Genomic DNA, 26,205 nt, shown 5'->3' with positions numbered 1-26,205 from the left:
GAATAGAATTGGTAGGGGGAGAATGTAAGTGCTCAGAGGTGAAAGAAAAACATTCTGCACATGCTCAGAGGCACTCTCCATTTAAGAACATAAGAAGAGCCGTGCTGCATCAGACCAAAGTCCATCTAGTCCAGCATTCTGTTCACACAGTGGCCAACCAGATGCCCATTGGAAACCCACAAGCAGGACATGAGTGCAATAGCACCTTCCCACCCATGTTCCCCTGCTGCTAACATTGGTGAAATGTAAATACATTCTAGTCATTCTAAATTTGCATGCATGTATATCCTTTAGAAACTGTGCAGATTTCTTGCCTGGAGGACACCTCTAATGACCTGTGCATTTTCAGACAAATTTACTCCAAAACGATTGGGGAAGGGGTGAATGGAAAGGAAAGCAAATCCGCCCCCAAACCGGAGAACTCCCCTTCCACATGAACTGCTGCACCTATCCTTCTGAAACTTTGCTGGTTTCTTACTTAGGGACACCTCTAGGCTGTCTGTAATTTTCAGAACAATGGTCCACAAGGAACATGGGGAGATAAATATGTCTTCTTTTGGACACCTCAAAATGTCAAGGCCACCCTTGCACAAAAGCCCTTGTGGCTAGCATTCTGAAATTTGGCAGACATGATCTCCTCTGATGGGGCAATGAATCCTGAAATGTTTATCCACTTCTTCCAAGGAATTAAAACATTATTGGCAGATCCCTTTAAAAGAAAACAAAAATATAAACCCTGCACCTATTTTTCTGACATTGGGTGGGTGTAAGCCCCTTCTAGGGGGCTACTATGCCTGAAATTATCATCCAGTTCTGATCAAGAGAAAAAAAGTTAGTTTTTTCCCATGGTAGTCAACAGGAAGCATGAAGACGCATTTTTCCAAACCTTGACTGAGGTTTGGTGCTGAGCTGAAGTGGACCAACTACAAATTGGCCTGAGCAGAAGCAGGATGTTTTCCAAAACGCTGAATCGGGGTGTGAGTTGAAGTGGGGTGGGGGGTCAGTGCACACTTCTTATGTATGTATGTATGTAATCTATACATACACACAAGAGGGGAAAGATCAATTTCCCTCCGTTTGCCAAGACCTTCCTTGTACACACCCTTGCAAAAGGACACCAAGGGCAATCTAGTTTTTAAGATCTAAGAGAAAGGAAGGGCTTTAAGTTTCGCAACTGATTTCTGCAAATGCCTCAGAGAAACCCTTAAATCTTTTCATGAGTCCTTCATGTTTTCGTAAATCAATTGCCTTCCTGGGATCGGAGCACGCCTTTGCCCCCTGGACAAGGCCTAATTATACCTGATGCATTCACTTCACCAAGAAGTGGTAGAAATTAAAAAGGAAAATCAAGAACAAAAAGGCTTAAATGGAAACCTTAATCCCCTTAAAATATAATATTGGGGAGAGTGGGGAATGGATCTTGGAAACATTAAGGGCACAATCCTATACATGTTTAGACAGGGAAAAAAGTCCTACAGCAACCTATGCTGCTTGGGGCATGCTGGTCGTTGTAAGGCTTTTTCTGTATGAATATGCACAGGACTGTGCTCTAAAGCATCATATTCCAGACATGAGTGGGGAGCAGATCTTAGAGACACTCATATCCTATTCCCACATGGTGGTTTCTCTGGGCCATGAAGGAATTAAAGGCATTGTTCACTAGGGGGGCTTTCAGATGAGGCTTTTATGTCACCATGATCACCTTGCGCATTCACAGATTTTTCCCAGGGGTCCAGATGATGTCCCCTTCTTCCACTCGTAACTCTCCCATGTTATCCCACCACTTTCTTACAGCAGAAAATCCGTTACAGAGAAAAATATGGAATAGTGCACAAGGCCTTCTCATTGGTGGCACAAGGCCTTCTCACTGGTTGCACCAGGACCCCTCCCTCTCCCTGGAAGCACCCTAGACTGATTCTCTGAATTTTAACCTCATACTTGAAGAAAAAGTAAAATGAATGTGGGAAATCTGGTTTAAACTGCAAGGAGGCCGTTTACATAGGGAGGTGGTGGGCTCTCCCACACTGGAGGTGTTCAAGAGGAGGCTGGACAGCCATCTGTCAGGGATGCTCTGACTTGGATACCTGCATTAAGCAGGGGGTTGGACTCGATGGCCTTGTAGGCCCCTTCCAAGCCTACTATTCTGTGATTCTATGATTCTATGAGGATGGCAGAGGATCCACCTGTGTTTCTATAACTTCTGCTGAGGCCAGATAAATAGCGCCCTGGGCGAGGAGTGCCTTTGGTGCCCCACTGAACCCCGTAGTCAGTTTTGCAGGGCCACCCAGAGGATTTATGGGCCTGGTGCAGGTGTGATATCCATTGAGACATCCCACTGATTTTTACGTAGTGCAAATGACATCAAAGTAGAAACTGAAAAAGAAACATAATTTAAAGCTAATTGAAGGAAGATCATTTTTGCAGTTAGTACCCAAACAACCTGTAGAACCTTAAAAGAAATGTTACAGACCCTTGCTTTTTGCCACCCTGGCTCACTGCATACAGTATATTACAAAAACACAGCCCCTCAGCTCAGCTTGGCACCTTGGGCAACTGCCCAGCTCATCCACCGCTAAGGCCAGCCCTGGCTGAGGCACAGCTTGTCCCCAGATAAAACTGAAGGCTTTTGCCACTTGGATTGAGCCAATCTACATGGCCGATTTAGTGTGGAGGGAGAGCACACCAGGGTCCTTTGCGACAGATGACGTTGTCGTCAATCCACAGCAATGCCGCACCTTCCTTCTGGAAAGGCGCATTTTCGAAAAGTCATTTTTTAGCGCATTGTTTTCCTTAAACGTGGCTCCCATGCAGTTCCGCTACAATGTGCCCCGTCCCCACACATTAAATCCTGGGCGTGCCTTGTTTCTGTGACCTTGCTATGACCTGGTAGTGACCTGGTCAAGGGATGGGGCTGCCCCCTTTTTTCCCCCAGTAGGGCGCTTTTGGACACAGGCTTCCTTTCCCACTTAGCATTACTTCGCAGTAGCACTGTTTTTCCATTCATAATAGCGGAGTAGCCTGCTTTGCCCATTCACAAAGGTAGCATGTTTCCCCCATTCAGATTACCGCAGTAGCACTGTTTCAAGCATTCACAATAGTGGAGTAGCCTGCTTTATCCATTCATATTCGGCTATGATCTCTTTTTTCCTTTTTGAATCTGCTTGGGGTTGACATTATTCACACAGTTCTCCCTTAAGAATGAGGGGAAAGATTCTGGGAGTTTTGTATTAACAACACTGCCATCCAGCAGAGACCTTTCTTGAGAGAAAGAAGAGGGAGGCGGGGGCAGGCGAGATGCTCTGATGTGTATCGATGCCGGATCTGCCAGCGCTTGGAGTGAAAGGTGAGGTGCCCCCCCCCAAACCAAACGGAAGACTTTCAGCTAATCCTGGAGCCGGCACCATTTCCAGGCGCAGCAGCAGCAGCGGCCACCAAGAACTGGAAAAGTGAGAGGAGGAACCGGCAGGGTGAATTCTTCTTCTGCCCTTCTGGCGAGCGCTCTTCTCTGGCTATTGCTTGAGATGTGGGCATGCAGGTGAGGCGCCGTCATCTAACTGCAATCTCCGGCCCCCAAAGTGGCTCCAGCCTCACCCCACCAGGCGGCTGCCTTGGAACAAAGTTCTCGCTCCCCCCTGCTTCACCCCTTTCCTCCCACTCTCCTCACCTTCCCGGTTCCCGCTGCCTTGGGTGCCAGGCCTTTGGCTGCTATTGCAGCTGCTGCTGCTGCTTTGCCATCGCCTCTTGCAGTTGCTGGCCTGGAAATGTGAGCTGTGAGCAGCCTGTCCAATGCTGCCTGGGCAAGAGGGAAGAGAGACTGAGTCGCCCACCCAGAACAGCGCAGTAGCGCTGTTTCAAGCCTTCACAATAGCGGATTAGCCTGCTTTATCCATTCACAAAGGTAGCTTATTCATAGAATCATAGACTCATAGAATAGTAGGGTTGGAAGGGGCCTGCAAGACCATCAAGTCCAGCTCACTTCTCAGTGCAGGAATCCAGGTCAGAGCATCTCCAACAGATGGCTGTCCAGCCTCGTCTTGAAGGCCTCCAGTGTGGGAGAGCCCTCCACCTCCCCAGGTAATGGGTTCCATTGTCGTGTTGCTCTAACAGTCAGGAGGTTTTTCCTGATGTCCAGCCCAAACAGAGTAGTGCAGTAGCTCTGCTTAATTTTGTCACAATTTCCCAGGGGTGGATGAGGAGGGAGAGGTGTGGGGTGAACTAGGGCTTAATTCAGTGCTACCATTAAGCTTCCCTGAGCATGGAGAGGAACAGGGAACAAGCCTCTCTCATTTGCTGAGCAGTATCCATGCACTTAGTGACATTCAGCTCTACTCGCTGGACTCCGCCCACCCAAACCGAAAGTACGGCAGATTGAAGTGCAGTTTGACCTGGGAAAGCAGGTTTAGGTACCGTATATTCTGCTTGTCTTGCTTCGTTTGCCACTGACAGACCAAAGCCAGTTTCATGAAAATCCGGATATAACCTCAAAGTGCCTCTCAAAACATTTCCATGTAGATTGGGCCTGTATACTCCAAAAGGTTGACTTTCAGAATGTAAAGGGGGGATGTCCTCAGGGGAGCCCCTTTCCCCCGAGGGAGCTGCTGTTGTGAGCGAGCATCTCTGAGGACAAACAGCTCTGCTGAGTCTCTGTGCCAGGAGAGATGGGCCGAGCCACTCTTATCCAGAGCAGAGATGGCCCAGAATTAGCCACCCCCAGTCAGGCTGATTTGGAAGGAGGCAAGGGCAGAGCGGTGACTAGGGTGGCCAGGTGCCCCCCTTTACAGAGGTATCCTCTCATTGAAAGGCTGTCCAGTCCCATCTGATTTCAAGGTTTAAAGGACCATAAGGAAGGAGTCCTTGGAGCTACCCATCAGCAGTACCTGGACAGCTGAGGAGCACACCACACAGGGCACCAGGTTGCAGTCTTCCCCGCTATAGTGAGATGTACTGTATTTCTAAATTTGCATATCTCTCTATAAATTAGCATATACAAATTATATGCAAATTTGTCTCTTCTGTTGTCCTCTTTTTTGGAAATGAGTAAATGGCCACCCAACTGTAGGTAGCCTCTTCTTTGTGGGCAGTAGGGCTGTGCAGGGACCCCCTGATCCAACTCGGAAGCCACTTTGTGGCTTCAGAGATGGGCCTGATTCAGCTTGGGCAGATTCAGGGGGCCCTGGACCGGACTTGGCTCCGAACCTGAAACAGGATTCAGATGCCAAACCCCATTTTGGGTCCCCCCCAATGCCCCCACACAAACCCCTTTACCTTGTTTATTGCCCCTGCACTAGGCTTCGAACTTCGAATTTAGAGGTGCCAAGATAGTGATAAATCAGATCCAGGTTTACTTACAAGGAGATACTTTATTGAGTACAATCAATGGTTGGATCAGACAGCTTCTCTGAACCCAGAGCCATGGGGTAAAATGGGTTTTATACCATAGATGTTAGCAATGAGGCAGGATGACAACAGCAAGCATTAATTAGCATTCATTTACAACTTTCTCAGCATAACAGTGCTTGGTAAGAAGGGAGAGCTTTCCCAGCACAGACACCTGCAGCTCACCATAAACATAGCTTCACTTCCCAGGCACATCTTGATAAGATACTCCACTCATCAGTATGGAATGTGCTTGGGGCCGCACTATTGGCCTTTGACTCATCTCACATGCTCAGAGGCCCACTAGCAAGGGAATTGCACCAATACTGAACCTAAGCAAAGCATTATGGATCTCTAGGCCCCTCAGGTAACTTGGTTACAGGCCTGGAGCCAATATACCTTGCTGCCTCCTCCTCCGCTGCCATCCTCGTTGCTGCCAATTCCTGAGGCCTGGACACGCATGCCGACTCTTACTGCAGGGAGTCACCATTTTTAAAATGGCAACCTCCTGGAACTTCCTGGAAGTTGCCATTTTAAAATGGTGACTCCCTGCAGTAAGAGTCGCCGCGCGTGTCCAGGCCTCAGGAGTTGGTGGTGGCGAGGACAGCGGCGATAGAGGCAGTGGCAGTGGCGAGGACGGCAGTGGTGGAAGTGGTGAGGGCAGTGGCGGCAAGGACAGTGGCGGTGGCGGCACCAACGGAAGCGGTGGCAGAGGTGGTGGTGAGGACAATGGTAGCGATGGTGGCAGCGGCTCAGGTAAGGACCTGGTGCAGCTGGGCCGGGGCTTCCGAAGCTCCGAAGCACACCGAGTGCTTCGGAGAGCCCCTGACCTGCTTTGGGTTGCTTCATACCCCCTCCACTTCGCCTTGGAAGGGGCACAAAGTGACCCGAAGCAGCCTGCTTCAATTCAGGGTTCAGGCCTCGAGCGAAAGCAGTGCACAGCCATAGTGGGTAGTGGCTTTGGGCTCTCAGGGGACTTTTGTGAATGACTTGTTCGTCACTGCACCCAAGCAGAGCACAGGAATTCCACTGGTTAAACAGTAGGAGCGCCTTGAAAAGATCCCTCCCAGACACCAAGCCCTAGAATGCAGGAGTTCCAGAGCTTGCACAACACCCCGGGGAGGCTTCCCAGCCAGGTTGGGGAGCAAGAGAAGAGCTCTGTTGGTCCTCGGGTCCAAATGAGAGGTGACACTAAATAGGTCACATTGAAGCACATCAAGATCTCTTTGTTAATAGCAGGTGTGCCCCCCAATGCTATTACCTCCCCACACACACACACACAGAGAAAGCTCCCTTCGGCACTAATAGGAGCTTTTATTTTGGGGCCTAATAGGAGCACGGGGGGTATTTTTGTTAGGTTTGTGGCGAAGGAGAAGAGGGTTAAACATTCCCTCCCTATGTGCTGTGGTCTCAATGAACATCTCCCACCCACTCTGGACCAAAGTGAATCCATCCAGTCCAGCCTCCTGTTTCCCACAGTGGCCAACAAGATGCCCCACCAGGGAAGCTCACAAGCCCCCTCCCACTGTTACCATCCCCAGTATTAGCCATTCACGGGCAGATTTCCTCTGAATCAGGAGGTTCAAAATAGCCCTCATGGGTCATCCTCCCTGGATATGTCTAATCCCCTTTTGGAGGCCCCATCAGACCCTGCCTTATGCCAGGTCTTCCATCCCAGTATTGGGGGGAGGGGGAATCTTCACGACAACAGAATGAGGAACGTGTTGGAGTATTATCTGGATTTTCATGGGATCAGCTTTGGTCCATGAGGGACACATGAAGCAAGATAATCTGAGTGTACTATCTGGTTTTCTGGGGTCACACAGTACTTCCAAAGGAACATACTTCCTGGTGGGGTGGGGTGGGGCAGGGGGTAGAACTGAATGTCATCAAACTGGGAGGGGCTGCTCAACCAATGAAAGAGGGTTGTTTCGTAGCCCATATCTGGGCTCTGCTACTACATTATAGTAGAGAAGCTAGGAGAGAAGCTAGTAGGATCCCTATGAGAGCACCCCCCTGCCCCCAGTTTTGCCACATTCCAGCAGTCTGCTGTGGAGTTATTTCTCTCTCTCCTGTTCCCCAATGTGTGTATTTCTGCCTTGAGAAGCCAAAATCCCCAGTTCTTGAGTGCAGCATCTGAAGGTTCCCTCTAGGTGCATCTCCCCACCCCCCATTTCACTGTATTCCAGCAGGCTGCAGTGGAGTTATTACTCCCACCCCATTTTTCTCCATATATGCACTTTTGCCTTGAGTAGCCAAAAATCTCTGGTTCTCGAGTGCAGCATTTGAAGGCTCCCCCTGAGAGCAGCCCCACCCCATTTCACACCATTCAAACAAACTGTTGCAGAGTTATTGCTTCCGCACACACCCACACACACCTTTCTCCTTATCTGGGCACTTTCTCCTTGCTTGCAATGACAGGCTCCTGAGACCTTGCCAGATCAAGAAGCGACTATACATAACATCAAAGGAGTGACTTATCAGAGATGTGATTTAACACAACAATGGAGAAGTGAAGTAATGCAAACATCAGAGGAATGCATCATCACAAAGGCTAATTACTGGCAAAATGAGAGTGCAGGGCAATTCTGAAGGCTGGAAAGGCTCAGTAAAGTCATGGCCAGGTGAAAGACACACCCCTGGGCAGGGCTATCATGCCGAAGTAAATGCGGATGACAGGGGCACACAGCACCAGAAGTGCAGAGAACCCAAATTAAAGAAATAAAACAGAATCAAAGTAGTCTCAGAAAATCTGGCCTTTCCACGGGAAATCTCCAGGGTGGCCACAAATTGGCCACGACACCATCTGCTGCCAACAATCTCGAAATGCTCCCAATTCACAGCAAATTCCCCTTGAGGACAGCCCCCAGTGGCTCCCTAGTCTCTCCTTGCCCATCACCTGCTACCTGGTCCTTTTTGAATATACAGAAGTTTCCAGGGATTAAACTGGGGACTTTTTGCATACCAAGGTGTGCTTTTTAGGGCTGTACAGGGACCCCCTGATCCAACTTGGAAGCCACTTCATGGCTTCAGAGATGGGCCTGATTCGGCTTGGGCAGATTCGGGGCCCCCCCCAGCCTGACTCGGCCCCAAACCCGAAGCAGGATTCAGATGTCAAACCCTGCTTTGGGTCCCCCCCGATGCCCCCGCATGAACCCCCTTACTTTGCCGCCTCTGCCACCTCCTCTGCCACTGCCACTGTTGTCCTCTCTGCCACCTCTGTTGCCATCCTTGCCCCCGCCTCCATCGCCCTCCCCGCCGCCTCCGCCACCACTGTCCTCGCCGCCATCTTCACCGCCTTCTCTGCAGCCATCCTCACCACCACCGCTGCCGTCCTCACTGCCTTCTCTGCCATCACCAACTCCCAAGGCCTGGACACATGCGGCGACTCTTACTGCAAGGAGCCGCCATTTTTAAAATGGCAACCTCCTGAAACTTCCTGGAAGTTGCCATTTTAAAAATGGCGACTCCCTGCAGTAAGAGTTGCTGTGTGCATCCAGGCCTCAGGAGTTGGCGGCAGTGAGGACAGCAGTGGAGAAGGCAGCAAGGGTAGCGGCGGTGGAGGCAGTGGCGGCAAGGACGGCAGCGAGGACAGCAGCGAGGACAGCGAGGGCAGTGAGGGTGGTGGCGGCAGCAGTGGTGAGGACGATGGTGGCAGCGGCGAGGACAGTGGTGGCAGAGCAGGTGGTGACAGTTCAGGTAAGGCCTGGCATGGCTGGGCAGGGGTGCCAAAGGTCTGAAGCACACCGAGTGCTTAGCAGAGCCCCTGACCCACTCCCGGTTGCTTTGTGCCCCTTCCGCCTCGGAAGGGGCAGAAAGTGACCTGAAGCAAACCACTTTGACTTGGGATTCGGGCCTTGGGCTGAAGCAGTGCACAGCCCTAGTGCTTTTAACTGATTTGATTTGTCTTATGTTTTGATTACATTTTTGTATTTATCTGTATTTTATTATGGTTAGTGACTTGAGTTCATGGATCACTGCCTTGTTGTGACGAAGGGGCTTCCATAACTCAGTGAAGCCATAAGCTATGCCATGCAGGGCCACCCAAGACGGACAGGTCATGGCGGAGCGTTCTGACAAAATGTGGTCCACTGGAGAAGGAAATGGCAACCCACTCCAGTATTCTTGCCAAGAAAACCCCATGGAACGTATCACAAGGCTAAAAGAGATGACGCCGGAAGATGAGCCCCTCAGGTCGGAAGGTGTCCAATATGCTACTGGGGAAGAGCAGAGGAAAGTTCCAAGTAGCGCCAGAAAGAGTGAAGCGGCTGGGCCAAAGCCGAAACTCAGCTGTGGATGTGTCTGGTGGTGAAAAGAAAGTCTGATGCTGTAAAGAACAATATTGTTTAGGAACCTGGAATGTAAGATCAATGAATCAAGGTAAGCTGGAGGTGGTCAAAGATGAGATGGCAAGATTGAACATCGACATCTTGGGAATCAGCGAACTACAATGGACAAGCATGGGCGAATTTAATTCAGGTGACCATCATATCTACTACTGTGGGCAAGAATCCCTTAGAAGAAATGGAGTAGCACTCATAGTCAACAAAAGGGTGGGAAAAGCAGTACTGGGGTACAATCTCAAAAACAATAGAATGATTTCAGTAGAAGGGGAAGATATATCCAACTGAATGCAGAGTTCCAGAGAGAATAGCAAGGAGAGACAAGAAGGCCTTCTTAAGTGAACAATGCAAAGAAATCGAGGAAAACAACAGAATGGGAAAGACTAGAGATCTCTTCAAGAAAATCAGAGATCTCAAGGGAACGTTTTGTGCAAAGACGGGCATGATAAAGGACAAAGAAGGCAGGGACCTAACAGAAGCAGATGAGAATGAGAAGAGGTGGAAAGAATACACAGAAGAACTATACAGGAAAGATCTTAATTTCCCTGAGAGCCATGATAGTGCGCTCACTGAACTTGAGCCGGACATCCTAGAGAGTGAAGTCAAGTGGGCCTTAGGAAGCATTACTAACAACAAAGCTAGCAGAGATGACAGTATTCCAGCTGAACTATTTAAAATCCTAAAAGATGATGCTGTTAAAGTGCTGCACTCAATATGCCAGCAAATTTGGAACACTCAACAGTGGCCACAAGACTGGAAAAGGTCAGTTTACATTCCAATTCCAAAGAAGGGCAATGCCAAAGAGTGTTCAAACTACCGTACAATTGCGCTCATTTCACATGCCAGCAAGGTGATGCTCAAAATCCTACAAGCTAGGCTTCAGCAGTATGTGAACCGAGAACTACCAGAAGTACAAGCTGGGTTCCGAAGAGGCAGAGGAACTAGAGATCAAATCGCCAACATTCGCTGGATCATGAAGAAAGCAAGAGAATTCCAGAAAAATGTCTATTTCTGCTTCATTGACTACACTAAAGCCTTTGTTTGTGTGGATCACAACAAATTGTGGCAAATTCTTAAAGAGATGGGAGTACATGACCACCTTACCTGTCTCCTGAGAAACCTGTACGAGGATCAAGAAGCAACAGTAAGAACCAGACATGGAACAACCGAGTGGTTCAAAATTGGGAAAGGAGTACGACAAGGCTGCATATTGTTGCCCTGCTTATTTAACTTATATGCAGAGTACACCATGAGAAACGCCGGGTTGGATGAATCACAGGTCGGATTTAAGATTGCCGGGAGAATTATCAACAACCTCAGATACGCAGACGATACCACCCTAATGGCAGAAAGCGAAGAGGATCTAAAGAGCCTCTTGTTGAGGGTGAAAGAGGAGAGTGCAAAAGCTGGTTTGAAACTCAACATTACAAAAATGAAGATCATGGCATCTGACCCCATCACTTCCTGGCATATAGAAGGGGAAGAAATGGAAGCAGTGACAGACTTTACTTTCTTGGGCTCCAAGATCACTGCAGACGGTGACTGTAGCCATGAAATTAAAAGATGCTTGCTCCTTGGGAGGAAAGCTATGGGAAACCTAGACAGCATAGTAAGACATCACCTTGCCGACAAAGGTCCGTCTAATCAAAGCTATGGTTTTCCCAGTAGTAATGTATGGCTGTGAGAGCTGGACTATAGGGAAGGCTGAGCGCCGAAGAATTGATGCTTTCGAACTCTGGTGCTGGAGAAGACTCTTACGAGTCCCCTGGACTGCAAGGAGGTCAAATCAGTCCATCCTAAAGGAAATCAACCCTGAGTGCTCATTGGAAGGACAGATACTGAAACTGAAGCTCAACTATTTTGGCCACCTAATGCGAAGGGAAAACTCTCTGGAAAAGACCCTGATGCTGGGAAAGACTGAAGGCAAAAGGAGAAGGGGACGGCAGAGGATGAGATGGCTAGATAGCATCACTGATGCAATGAATATGGACTTGAGCACGCTCCGGGAGAAAGTGCAGGACAGGAAGGCCTGGCGTGCTATGATCCATGGGGTCACGAAGGGTCGGACACGACTGAACGACTGAACAACAAAGCAACTTGAGCACTATTAATAAATAAAAAATGAATGAACAAATGAGTGAATGAATGAATAAATTAAAGTGTGTGCTCTACCACAAAGCTACAGACCCTCCACGCATCTTGTGGCAGCAGGCCCAATATGTGACCGTAACAGTTCCTCTGAGCCAATGGGCATATTATTAAATGCACTCCTCCCCTCCACTAGATGATGCTTCTCCCCACACTATCTATTTGTCTTACTAGATCGGATATTCCTCATCTGCTACCTGTCAGGCACAGCAAGAATAAAAAGAATCAAAATTCACTTGTGTGGTGAGTTTTATGATTGGACTCATAATGGCGGCGAATTTGCCACAAGTTCTCAATCCCACTGTAGTTTATGTAATATAACCAGACCTCTAACATTTTATCTCCATGTTGCCTTTCAGTTGGCAAGAGCCACTTCTGTTTGCAGAGATCAAGGGAGAAGCCCCAGCCCTGCAGGAGCCCCTCCAACAGAATGTGGCTCGCGGTGCTGTCTTTGGCTGTGTGATGTGCCAGCACCGTGCACAAGTGACTCACGGGCGGCTGTGGAAGCTCCTGGAGCTTGTTGGCAGTTTGGGGGCTTCAGCAGAACTTTCTAGCCTGGGGTTGCTTTCAAAATCTGACTGCTGCTCCTGGGAGACCACCCTGTTTTGGGTCAAACTTTGGGGTATCATCCATAGAATATTGCTAAGCCATTCACCATTGTGAATGTGGCTTCACAAAAAGCTTAGAGATGACCTGAAGACAAAAAAGGACACATATAGGAAGTGGAAAGAAGGCCAAGCTACCAAGGAAGAGTACAGGCAGGTAGCACAGAATTGCAGGGATGGCGTCAGGAAGGCTAAAGCTGAGAACGAGCTGAGGTTAGAGAGGGCTGCTAAATGCAACCAAAAGGCTTTCTTCAGCTATGTGCATAGTAAAAGACAGAGGAAAGAAATGGTGGTTCAGCTAATAAATAAGGATGGCAAAATGATAACAGAAGACAAAGAAAAGGCAGAGGTGCTCAATTCCTACTTTGGCTCAGTCTTCTCCCCAAAGAGGGTCTATGACCCCCCTGGCAAAGGCAAAGTACAGGCTGAAGGGGCAGGATTGCAGCTTGAGATCGAGAGGCATACGGTCAAGGAACACCTAATTACTTTGAATGAGTTCAGATCTCCAGGGCCAGATGAACTGCATCCTAGAGTAATAAAGGAACTGGCAGAAGAACTCTCAGAACCGCTGTCTGTTCTCTTTGAGAAATCCTGGAGGACGGATGAAGTGCCAGATGACTGGAGGAGGGCTAATGTCCCTATCTTCAAAAAGGGTAAGAAGGGAAAATTCTGGAGCAGATGATAAAGCAATCCATCAGTAAGCACCTTGAAAACAATGCAGCAATTACTCGAAGCCAACATGGATTTGTCAAGAACAAATCCTGCCAGATGAATCTGATCTCATTTTTTGATCAGGTCACCTCCCTTGTGGACTGTGGGAATGCTGTGGACATCATATACCTCGACTTCAGCAAAGCTTTCGACAAAGTGCCCCATGATCTCCTGATGAGCAAACTAGCTCAAAGTGGGCTAGATGAAACAACGATCCGGTGGATCCACAGCTGGCTACAGAACTGGACTCAAAGAGTGCTTATCAGTGGGATTTTCTCAAACTGGGGAGTGGTAACAAGTGGGGTACTGCAGGGCTCAGTCCTGGGCCTAGTGCTCTTCAACGTTTTTATTAATTACTTGGAGGAGGAGGTGCAGGGAATGCTGATCCAATTGGCAGATGACACAAAATTGGGCGGGATAGCTGGAAGACAGAAACAAAATTCAAAGTGATCTTGATAGATTGGAGCGCTGGGCAGAAAACAACAGAATGACATTTAATGGGGAGAAACGCCAAGTTCTGCACCTAGGAAAAAAAACCAAATGCACAGTTACAAGATGGGCAATACTTGGCTCAACCACACTACAAGCGAGAAGGATCTTGGAATTGTTGTCGATCACAAGCTGAATATGAGCCAACAATGGGATGTGGCTGCAAAAAAGGCCAATGCTATTTTGGGGTACATTCATAGAAGCATAGCTTCCAAATCCCGGGAAGTATTAGTTCCCCTCTACTCAGCACTGGTTAGACCTCATCTGGAGTACTGTGTCCAGTTCTGGGCACCACACTTTAAGAAGGATGCAGACAAACTGGAGAAGGTTCAGAGGAGGGCAACAAAGAAGATTAGGGGACTGGAAACAAAGCCCTATGAAGAGAGACTGAAAGAACTGGGCATGTTTAGCCTTAAGAAGAGAAGACTGAGGGGAGATATGATAGCGCTGTTCAAGTACTTGAAAGGTTGTCCCAAAGAGGAAAGCCAGGATCTCTTCTCAATCATCCCAGAGTGCAGGACACGGAAGAATGGGCTCAAGTGACAGGAAGCCAACTCCGGCTGAACATCAGGAAAAACTTCCTGACTGTTAGAGCAACATGACAATGGAACCGATTCCCTAGGGAGGTGGTGGGCTCTCCCACACTGGAGGCGTTCAAGACGAGGCTGGACAGCCACCTGTTGGGGATGCTCTGACCTGGATTCCTGCATTGAGCAGGGGGTTGGACTCGATGGCCTTGTAGGCCCCTTCCAACCCTACTATTCTATGATTCTAAGCCGACTGTTGTTTTCCCACTGGGGAGAGAGAAATGGGTATGGGAGCGATGGCGTTTGCCCATCACCAGACGGACAGAACCTTTGCCAGGTGAGTTTCCTTTGCAGGAATGATCAGGAGAGACATTGCTGCTGGTAATCTGGGGGCTTCGAGGCAGAGGACCCCTAGCACTAACTCTCGAAAGGCATCATGAAGCTCTCCCATCTTCTCTTCCTTAACACAGTTTTGCAGTAAGAAACAAGATGGAAGAAGCAGTGGGGACACATGGGTGGGTTACAATATTGTCTGGACCCCGCAACATTCCATGACTGAGGCAGGCCTCTGGTGCAATAAAAGCCTCGTCTGGAGGCACACTCTGATGTCATCATTTGGCTTACTTATATAAATAGCACTGGCCCCTTCCAAGCAAGCAGAGAGGATGGAGCCGGGGCAGGCCATGGGGAAAAGTTGGGTGGGCTCTGACGGGTTGCAGGGTGGGCAAAGGCATGGAGCAATGGAAGCCTTGTGGAAAATAACTAAGGCAAGGCCATGTTGTCTCGGCTTTTTTGTGTGCCAATGTAGTAGATTCCTCAAAAGCCTATATGTTGTCTTTGTTTGTTTCATACAAAAGAAGAAACTGCTAGGACAGTAGAGATAAGTTATCTTGTCTCCATAGCAACTCACCAGGGGGCTATGAATCGTCATCCTTGCAAAAAGTTACAGGGCTCTGAGAAGAAGCTGAGGGTGATGGTCCAATAAACGTTTAATTGATAATGAGCAGACATGCGCGCTAGGCTTGGCTGATGTCACTTATTTAGCCACATTATGATTATAAATGTAAGTGGTGAGTGTTGATCTGGGCTGCCTCTGGGCTGACAGAGATGCCTTCGTTGTATGCGAATAAACTCGAGTTGAATCTTACCCATGTGTCCAGAGCTTAACTGGAGGGCAGCTGGGCACGGACCCCCAAGTCCAGTTTGGACTTTTACCACAATCTGACAAGCCAGCCCGGAGGGCCCAGCTTTGCAGTGCAATCACGCCCTGCCCGATGCCTGAACAACCCAGCCGGCACTAGGTGAGTTCACCTTGGGGTCTTCTTGAGCAGGCGGGATGGGTGTGCTTCAGAACCAAGGCCAACTCCAAGTAGGGTAAGATTCACTGGTAAAAAAAGGTGAGACCCCCTGGTTGGTTTCCTTTGTTTAAGGTGATGTCCATTAAGTATTGAAAGGTATATACAGGACAGCCTTAACTGGTTGAAGGAGACAATATGGGTGGGGGTCGGAGTGTCCCGACAGGGTCATCTCTAGATGTTATGCTTAAGCAATGGAATACTCTGCCAGGCATGGCTGGTTTGAGTAAAAAGCGCTTGGTTCTGTTGTGCCCAGAAAAATGGCCAGTTCTTAGTCATTCGTGGCCACCGGAAGGATCCTTCAACCAAAACATCTTAAGTGATCTCCGCCTTGTTCTAGAGGACAGGGTGTCCGAAAACGTGGATTATTGGTTTCTCTGGACCAATGTGGCTGAGAAAAGGCAGGCAAGAAGTAAAGAAGTCCTTTGCGAGCGTACCATCCGTGTCGCCTCTACCGCCTTGTCCACCGCCCTCCTAGCCAGAGAACCAAGATTTGGCACCATCCCAAAGGATATATCCAGTTATAAACCAAGAAGCAAGAAGTCCTTTGCGAGCGTACCATCCGTGTCGCCTCTACCGCCTTGTCCACCGCCCCCCTAGCCAGAGAACCAAGATTTGGCACCATCCCAAAGGATATATCCAGTTATAAACCAAATTCAAACTGTCTGTACACAAATGTGTCAAATAGGGGTTTTAAACGCCTACACCAACCCCTGTCCCCTGTTAAGTCTGAATGATGCAGCCAATTGGACAGTCATAACTCAGTACCAAGAATGGATGAGCACTGTTCTACAATTAATTAATTAATTAATGTTTATAGTTTTAATTTAATTTATAATTAAAATTATAAACTGGTCTAAGGTGCTGGCTGTGACTCAAGCAAAATCAGAATCCCCCGCTGATTTCCTGGTTCGTTTGACTCGCGCTCTGCGCATGTATGGGGGCATTGACCCTGATGAGTCAAGGCATGCTGCCCTGATAGTAGGTATGTTTGTGGAGCAAGCCACTCCTGATATTCAAAAATATTTCAGGGTGTGGAGATGTTGGCAATAGCAAAGTAAGTGTTTGATAGAAGGGAGGAGAAGGCGCAGAAGCAACAGAAGAAGGAGAAAGAGTTAGAGGCAAAGTTGTTGGCAGCAGCCATTATGGGAACAAGGTTCCTGAGGTGTGGCCGAGGGAGAAGACGAGAGTTTGGTCGCAGACGTGGTCAGAGAGGATGTGGTAGAGGAGCAAGTGCAGGAGCAAATGAGGGAGGACAGGGAAGTGGTTATGACTGGGATGTGTGCTATTATTGCAAGCAACCTGGTCACTGGAAAAATGAGTGTCCCCAGAAGGGGAATCAAAGGCAAGAAGATCAGTAGACTGGGCAGTGGCAGGGGCAAGGGCCCGCCACTTACCAGGGAGCAGGAAGTGTTGGTACGTCAGAATGATGGGTAGAAGGAGGTCTAGAGTTGGTTGGTGGCGAGAGCGAGAGTCAAACCCCAAACAGCTGGAAATTGGCATTGGCAAAACCTTTTCTGACCCTTAACATAAATGGGAAACCTTATGACTGTCTTCTTGACACTGGCGCTGCAAAAACCATGCTGAATAAAATCACCTTACCCTTTTCTGGTTCCGGAGAAAGTGTCATAGGAATTGATAGAAAATTATCCACTGTTCCCTTGAGTCAACCAGTTACGGTTAAAATTGGCCTTTGCAGCAGATCATTCCTTCCTGATGATGTCAAAAAGCCCAGTAAACCTCTTGGGAAGAGACCTGCTAGCAAAGTTAAATGCTTCTATCAGTTGCAGTCGAGATGGGCTCTATGTCACCCTGCCTACTTCCAATGTCATGGCTTTTTTAGAGGAGGCCAGTCCCCCAACAGACACAGATCTGCCAGAAGAGCTCAGAGGGCTGCCATCTGAGTACTGGGTGAAAGGTTCGGGTGAAATCGGGCTGCTAAAATCTGCAGCTCCTATAAAAATTAACGTCCGTACTGACATACCCCCCCCCCCACAAGTGAAGCAATATCCCATGTCATTGGAAGCCAGAGAATGCATTGAGAAACTAATTGAAAACCTCTTAAAACAAGGTGTCTTAGTACAATGTTTCTTGGCCATGTAACACCCCAATTCTGACTGTCAAAAAGAGGGTAGAGCCAAGACAGCCCCCCAGTTACCGCATGGTGCAAAAACTCAGGCTAATCAATAAATTTGAGATCCCAAGACATAATAATGTCCCAAATCCCGCCACCATAATATGCAGCATCCCTGCAAGTGTATGTGTATATACAGCATTAGACCTGATATTTTACTCTGTGCATGCTCAGAGGAAGATTGCAAAATTGATTCGGTCGTATTGATTAACGCCTTAGGTGAAAGAGGACATAAAATTGCAAAGAGGAAGTTGCAGTGGTGTAAATCTGAAGTTGAATATCTGGGACACATTCTGTCTTGAATGTGGAAACTAGGAAATTATCTTATAAACACGTGCACAAAAATGAATGCCCCTCTCCTGCAGCCCAGGTCAGAGCCCGGCTGTTGGGCATGTTGGGGCATTGCAGAGCTCGGATCCCTGGCTTCTCTGAAATTGTGAGGAAATGGTTAAAAGTAGGGATGTACGAAAGGTACGTACCTTTCGGGGATTATGCTGATGGTGCGGGGGGAGGTGGTCCGTCCCTCCCCCTGGAATCCTCGCCGGGGGGGAGGCGCTCCGTTCCCCCCCCCCGGAATCCTGGCCGGCCGGCTGTGCTCCGCAGCAATTCTGCCGCTGGCTAGCAGGGACGCTAGCCATCCTAGCTACATCTGGCCGCTGGCTAGCAGGGACGCAAGTGGCGGCGGCTGTAGCCGCCGCCATTTGCGTCCCTGCAGTCAGCTGTGATAGGCTACGTAAATCTTTACGTAGCCTATCACGGCTGATTTAAAAAAAAACAAAAAATGTGCGTACGCAAATGGCGGCGGCCATGGCCGCCACCATTTGCGTTCCTTATTTTGGCACATCTTAGTCTACGTAAACATTTACGTAGACTAAGACGGCGAAAATAAGGGGAACGCAAATAGCATAGCGTCTACGCTATTTGCGTTCCCCTTATTTTCGCCGTCTTAGTCTACGTAAATGTTTACGTAGACTAAGACGTGCCAAAATAAGGAACGCAAATGGCGGCGGCCATGGCTGCCGCCATTTGCATACGCGCATGTTTTTGTTTTTTTTTAAGTCAGCCGTGATAGGCTACGTAAAGATTTACGTAGTCTATCACAGTGTTTTTTTAAAATCTAGCCGTAATAGGCTACGTAAATCTTTACGTAGCCTATCACTTTTTTTTTAACCTGGAAATGGCGGCAGCGGCAGCCAGTCGGAAGACCGGCCACCGCCGCTGCCGCTGCCGCACCGCCACCGGAGCCACCACCGGAGCCACTGCCGCCAGGAAGATCCGCCCCAGGTAAGTCCCATCCTGGGGGGCTGGCGGGCCGTTCCGCCACCGATTTCGGGGGGCTGAATGCACTGGCATTCTGCCTCCCCGAGATCCATGGCGGAACTTTCGTACATCCCTAGTTAAAAGAAAACGAAGGCTGCAGCCCCACAGGAATGTGAATGGACAAAGCTCGACTCCCAGACTTGGGAGCAACTAAAGACTCTCCTTGTATCTGCTCCAGCTTTAGGTCTCCCAGATTATACTAAACCTTTTATTTGTACATGAGAAATGTGGTGTAGCTTCTGGGATTCTCTGTTAAAATTTAAGACCTCATAGGAGGCCAGTAGGGTATTATTCTGGGCACTTAGCGCTGTGAAAGGCTGTGCCTCTTGTGTGCACAGTGCTGCAGCCGTGGCACTCATTGTTGGAAAGGTCCAAGACGTTGTACTTGGTCACCCTTTGCAACTCTGGATACCTCATGCAGTGTCCGCCTTGTTGACCCAGCGAAATACCCAGCATTTTTCCAACACCCAAATATGAGACTTTGTTGCTCCAAACTCCAGAATTAATTATTTCATGTTGTAACGTGTTTAACCCCACAACTCTTATGCCTGAGCAAGATCCAGATCTCCCACATGACTTGTAAAGCAGTTATTCATGAAGTGCAAATGCCTAGAGATGATCTGAAAGACACACCTTTGCAAAGTTCTGAATTCATTTGGTTTGTTGATGGATCTTCCAGGCTGGTGGATGGAATCTGTAAGACAGGCTATGCAGTAGTGTCAAACACAGAAGTAATTGACTCTGGACCCCTGCCAGGAAATAAAAGTGCACAAGCCGCGGAACTGACTGCTTTATCCAGAGCTTGTGAAAAAGCAGGAGAGAGATCTCTGGCTGTCTACACTGATTCTAAATATGCCTTTGGAGTTTGTCATACTACAGGTGCCCTATGGAAAGAGCGAGGATTCATCACAGCAGCCAGAAAACCAGTTTCCAATGGTCCTGAAATCAACAGGCTGCTGAATACAATCCACTTGCCTCAAGAATTAGCAGTAGTACATTGCAAAGCTCACGGACTGGTAATGACCTGTCACCCAAGGGAATGCCATGGCAGATAAGGAGGCAAAATCAGCCGCCTTTCATCCACTGCCTCCTGAACACCACCTCTGCGCTGTGATACCAGCCCCACCCTTATTAACATGGTGGGAACTTGCCAGTGCAGAGGAGAAGAAAGTGTGGCAAGCGGCCGGAGCTACACAAGATAGCACTGGAGCCTGGGCTGTCCCAGATGGCAGGCTTGTCTTACCAAAAGCAGGTCTAAGGCCAGTATTAGAACAGTGCCACAGCCAGGGGCATGTGGGTAGTACTGGGTTGGCACAGGGAACTTGCAGAGAATGGTTTGCCCCAGGTATACATCAAATGGCTAAGCGGGTGGTTTCTGCCTGCCCTCAGTGTGTGAGGGAGAATGCAAAAGTCATACTGCCTGGGCCCCAATTGGCCGAGAATGGGCTTTTCCTCAGGTTACACTGCTAGGAGGGGATGAAGACTTAACTGCTTATATTATTCAGCTCCAGGGCCAGTTCCAGCATATCCGCAGGCACGTGGGCAACGCGCAACCACTGCCCTTTGATGTGCCAGCTCATCCATTCCTACCCGGAGACGAGGTCTACATTTGCGCATGGACAGCCGAAGGCCTCCAAGAACGTTAGACTGGTCCCCATCTTATGTTGCTGACCACTCACACAGCAGTAAAGGTGAAAGGAAAGTCCGCTTGGATCCACTGCACCCATTGCTCAAAAAGTCCGTCAAAAGGCTCTTCTGATCTGCACTTGTAGGAGGGAGCGAAAGTGAGGGCCACGCACAGCACGGGAACAGCACCGCTAGCCTTCCTCTGCACCCTGTGGACAAAGCAAGGCCAGACGTGGAAGCAGAGGAGGAGCAGGCTCGTCACGCAAGTACTGACCTGTCTGACTTTTCACAACTCACACATGCAGTGAACCATTGGGAAGCTGCGCACGCCCCATCGCCTGACAGAGCTTGGTCAGCTCTGCCAGACTATCTGAGGGTCCACCCACAACCTCAGTGGGTGACTGAACATTATAACCAGCAGGATCAACCTTTAACATTTTAGATCAAAAGAAAGTAATAACAATTGATCCTATGTGGGGATACTAAGTAGTAGTTGAATTTGGGTTGCTAGCAAAGTTAAGCGTTATAGCGTGCATGTTAGAGAAGAGCTTGTATTGGCAGAATGTTTGGATGTGTTGTTTTAATCTACCTTCTATCTTCTTGTATAGGTAGTCCTCGTGAGCCAGTATTACAGACTGATCCTTCCGCAAGCAGCGTTCCCAGTATAACTCAGAGCATCCAACAAACCTTTGCACTTTCAGATTGTTGGATCTGTTTAACGGCCTCTAAGGCTACCTCGGCTCCAGTGCCCTGGGAGGCCAAACCTTTAAGTGCAGCTAACTTGGCAAGCCCCCTGGCTCCTTTAAAGTCAGATAACAGCACTTGAAAGGATTTGGGGTTTCCAAATGCTCACACATGGTGGTCTGTCATTCCTACACTGGAAACATTCTGTTTTAAAAGCACCTGTAAAGATGGACCGTTTTTGGGATAAGTCCAGCTGTCTTTGAACCCAATATAGTAGCACGAGATTTGACATATCAGGCTACATGCAGTAGTTGAAGTGTTTGCCAGTCATGCTGCAGATGCCTTGGGCCTGGTTGCTACTCAGATTACTCCAATGCAGGAAGCCATCATCCAGAACAGAATGGGTTTAGACTATCTCCTGGCAGCTGAAGGCGGCCTGTGTGGAAAATTTAATTGATCTGACTGTTGTCTAAAGATTGATGGCAATGGGAAAATTGTAAAACAATTGGCAGCAGACATTAGAGAAGTAGTGCATGTACAAGCCTGGAAAGGATGGAATCCTATAGACTGACTAACCAGATGGCTCCCAAACCTTGCCTGGTTGAGGCAAGGCTTTCTCATTGTGTTGGGTATTCTATTTGTGGTAATGTTCTTACCCTGTATCTTTGCATACCTTACGTCTTGTATAAAAAGACAAGTTAGCCAGCAATTTCTTGCTATGAATCAAGGCTTGCCACAATAAAACGCAGAAAATCAGAAAGAACTGCTGAAGCAGTGGGCTGACGGCACTCTCTAGGTGATCCAATATGAAGAATTCAGCTCCTATTGGATCAAATGAGGGAATGTGGAAATAATTAAGGCAAGGCTATGTTGTCTCGGCTTTTTTTTGTGCCGATGTAGTAGATTCCTCAAAAGCCTATAACTGTTGTCTTTGTTTGTTTTGTACAAAAGAAGAAACTGCTAGGACAGTAGAGATAAGTTATCTTGTCTCCACAGCAACTCACCCCAGGCGTATGAATCGTCATCCTTGCAAAAAGTTACAGGGCTCTGAGAAGAAGCCGAGGGTGATGGTCCAATAAAAGTTTAATTGACAATGAGCAGACATGCACACTAGGCTTGGCTGATGTCACTTATTTAGCCACATTATGATTATAAATGTAAGTGGTGAGTGTTGATCTGGGCTGCCTCTGGGTTGACAGAGCTGCCTTCATTGTACACGAATAAACTTGAGTTGAATCTTACCCGTGTGTCCAGAGCTTAATTGGAGGGCAGCTGGGCATGGACCTCCAAGTCCAGTTTGGACTTTTACCACAGCATCTCGGGGCTCTCTCTCTCTCTGTGTGCACTGTCCTGTTTCTAGTAGTGACTGGACACAGAGGGGCTTCTCTGTGAAGCTTCCACAGGAGGACAGCCATTCACTGTTGCTTGCCCTTGCTCCTGGTGATCAGAGGTAGATTGCCATCAAACATGGAGGTTCCATTCAGTTATCATAGCTCATTGTCACTGAGAGTCCTGTTCTCCATGATTTTTCTAATCTTTTTTTCAAAAAACCCCACAGATCATCTGAACGATTGCCATGTTTTGTGGTAGTGAATCCCATAATTCGACTACGAAATGAATTTGGCTAAGCCATCTGTGCTAGCAGCTTTCTCAGCATCTTGGTGGGTGGTGTGATACCCAGAGCACAGTGCCGAGGGCCGTTTGATACTTGCCCATTTGGCCAGGCTTCCCTGTGCCTCACATTCCCTTCTCAGCCATATCAGAAACAGCCCGGCTCTCATCTCAGCTGCAGCAGGGCCGCCCCCAAGGCTCGGACAAGCTCCTCTCTCTCCCACCAGTGCTTTGGAGGGCCCTTCCCTGTGCGGCTTTGCTTTGGCCTGGGAAGGTTTGCTCTTGTTTCCTGGTCCAATGATAGCTGTATGGCAAGTCCCTGCCACCGGGTGGAGGAAGGTGCCCTTTCCACAGCCGGCAGTCCGAACGAACGTGCCAGAGACCAGCCCGTTTGAGTGAAACAGTCCACCGTCTGCAGAGGCCACAGCTTGACTGCCAGCCCCTTTCTGGCAAAAGGGAAGCAAGACGTTTTGAAATCAGCACCCCCCTCTCATGTGCCAGCAGATTCCCTTCTCCGATAAAGACATTCTGAGCTTCCAAAAGCAGCTCCGATCCCCCTGGCATGTGTGCACACCAGCATGACACCTCCACCGTTTTCCTTAGCTCCGTTGAGGTCTCCCTGTCTGCGGCTGGGGGATTATTCATCTTTGTTCCCTTCCTGTAGAAAGGAAAGCGGGGGAGAGAAAGTCCCAACACAGCATCTTCGGTGTAAAGTGCCATTGTTTTAACTGACAGATTTATACCCTTGCCCTATAAGGCTGCACTATAAGCCTCTCCTGTCAGTAGGGAGTGTTTTTTTGCTTTGGTATGACCTTTGTATCTGCAGAAGAGTCTATGGACAAGGTCAGTTTTAATCATCTCAGCCAACTGGCCCATGATCAATAGAGGTTCTTTTCACATCAGGAACCCTTTTGCTCTGCCTATATTTCCTGGCCATTTCACAAGACAGCTTCATTTGGAGAAACAGGGATGACCTTTGCTCAGCTGTAGCCCCTAGGGCCATGAAGGGTGGAGGACTTCTTTTTATAACTACCCGTAAAGCTATTCTGCTCCTGGTCAATATGTCCTTGACAAATCTGCTTTTAAAACAAGGCACCCAGTTTTGCTTGGCTAACCTCCCTTGGGGCGCATCACTGAAGTCTTCAACAGACAGACAGTCAATGGAAACAGCCTCCATTTTGCAATTGAGAAGCATGTAAGTGAGCGGAAGCAGCAACGTGGGCTTCCGTGTAACTGGTCCGAAAGGTGGTAAGGGGATGGGCCCTGGCACTGATTTCTCGAGGAGGAAATGGAATGTGCTCAAGTCTCTTGACAGAACACTGTGGCTGAAGTCTTGCTCCACGGCAGTCTGATCCTTTAGCTGTGTAAGGCACTGAGGATCTCGCATCAGGAACTCTGGCCATAGGATCCAGGCGCTGTGTCCTGTGGCAGCTGCCAAAAAAGCGGCCAGAGGGCACATAAAACAAGTCTGTTTTGTGGTGCATTTCAGCGCCACCAAAGTGGCTGACCAGAATGCAGTAGTAAAGTTCAGCAAGGGTCAGATGACATGAGAAGCCAATGGGATTCCTCTGGTCCTATCAAGCGTCTGACTCTAGCCTGGACCCTCAGTGTGGGCAATTTGTTGTTTGAGTCAAGCTTAGATGGTCTCCAGTTCTGCCTACTGGCTCAGCTGTTTGCCTGTTCAGTCAGTGCTTACTTGGCCTCTAGACTGCTAATCCTGCCAAACAGCATGTTGAGTTGCCTTGGCAGTTTGGTAGCCAAAGCAAGCTGGGGAAAGTGAGGTCCCCACAAGCAAGCAAGGGCTTTTGGGACTGATGGTCTGTGGCATATGGGCAGGCAGGAGGAAGGACACCTCTTGGGTCAGAAATGATGTCCAGACTTCCTTACTTTCCCTTGCCTTACCCTGCAGGTTGCTCTCTTTTAAACTCAGGAATAATCAATAACGTTATTCCCTGTGATTTTGGTTCCGTGTGAGCAAGGATGTATGGATTCTGTAAAATCTATTCTGTCTGCATTTCACAGATTTGTCAGGTGCCTTTTGTTCCATTGTTCACTTATTGGCGGAATTGGATTTCCCCCCCTTTCCCGAATTTGCACAAATTCCCCCTTGCAAAAATGCGGAAATTCCCTCGAATACGCAAATCCCCCCAATATGCACATCCTCCCAAAACGTGCATTTTCATGCATTAGCCTATGGGTGAAATGCACATTTTCAGCCTGCGTATTTTTCTACAACTACATTTGTATAAAATTCCAGAAAGTAAAAAATTTGTCTGAAAGTCCGCGGAATCAATGTGACTTGGGAAAAGCCGGTCCCCTGCAGCACCCACAGGGCAGGTTCCTAGAAATCTGAGCTCATTTGATTCTGTGGCCTATTTCTCTGCCAGCCCTAAGCGTGCGCATGTGGGCGCATGCACAGGAAGGGAGAGACTGGGGAGGAAGGAGCGGCTGACTCCTCCTCCTTGTGCGGAGCTGCAGTGAACATGGGAAGTGGGGGGCCCAACTTCTCCTGATGATTTTGCTTGTAAATGTTCGAAGTTATAGTCTCATAATTCGACCATTTAAACAGTATTCTCTGTTATGGGTGTGGACAGACTGAGGGGTTTGAGAATAACCACACCAGGCTGTGAAGTGTTGTTTTTGCTGCAGGCTGAAGGGCAGAAGAAGGCCTTGTCTTTCATTAGACTGGGAAAGTGAAGCAGGGCAGGCAGAGAACCAGAACCAGTCCTGGGGAGCAAACGGCTTAGCCAGGGAAACAGCCACTTAAGTTCCCCCTTCCCAAGATTGCTGAGACACATCTGTCACAGAGCTTCTTCTCTCTTTTTTTGCAAGCATCTGGTGTGCCAGAGGAAAGGAGTATCCAGGGCATGAAATTGCTGGCGGGAACCGAGGCCTTTCTGGGATTCGGACTGGGCAACCACAAGTGATTTGCATTTGCAGGAACGCTTGCTCTTTCATCAAATGTCAGTGAGCAGACAGCAGGAGAGATTCCCCACCACAGTGAGACTTACCACAAAGGCCACTGGTGGGTGGGGGCCACTTAACTGCAGGTTGAAATCACGTTGGAAAGCCTCTCTTTTTGGTGAGCAGTTCCAGTTTCAGCCAAGCAGCTGTTCAGTGCTGGCTTCAGGGTTTGGCAGGTGGTGGGCACTCTAACCTGAAAGAGGCCGGAGGATGGGATGGGGATGCACGCCAAGCACTTATCTCCTGCTGCCTCTGATCTTCTGGGGCAAGAGCGGCGGGCGGTGCTGTTAAGGCAGTGGATGACTCCTAGCA

This window comes from Heloderma suspectum, chromosome 11, assembly GCF_057233095.1.
Source record: "Heloderma suspectum isolate Gila_16-S chromosome 11, 16-S_ref, whole genome shotgun sequence".
In the NCBI taxonomy this organism is placed as follows: Eukaryota; Metazoa; Chordata; class Lepidosauria; order Squamata; family Helodermatidae; genus Heloderma; species Heloderma suspectum.
This window is presented reverse-complemented; position numbering follows the sequence as displayed.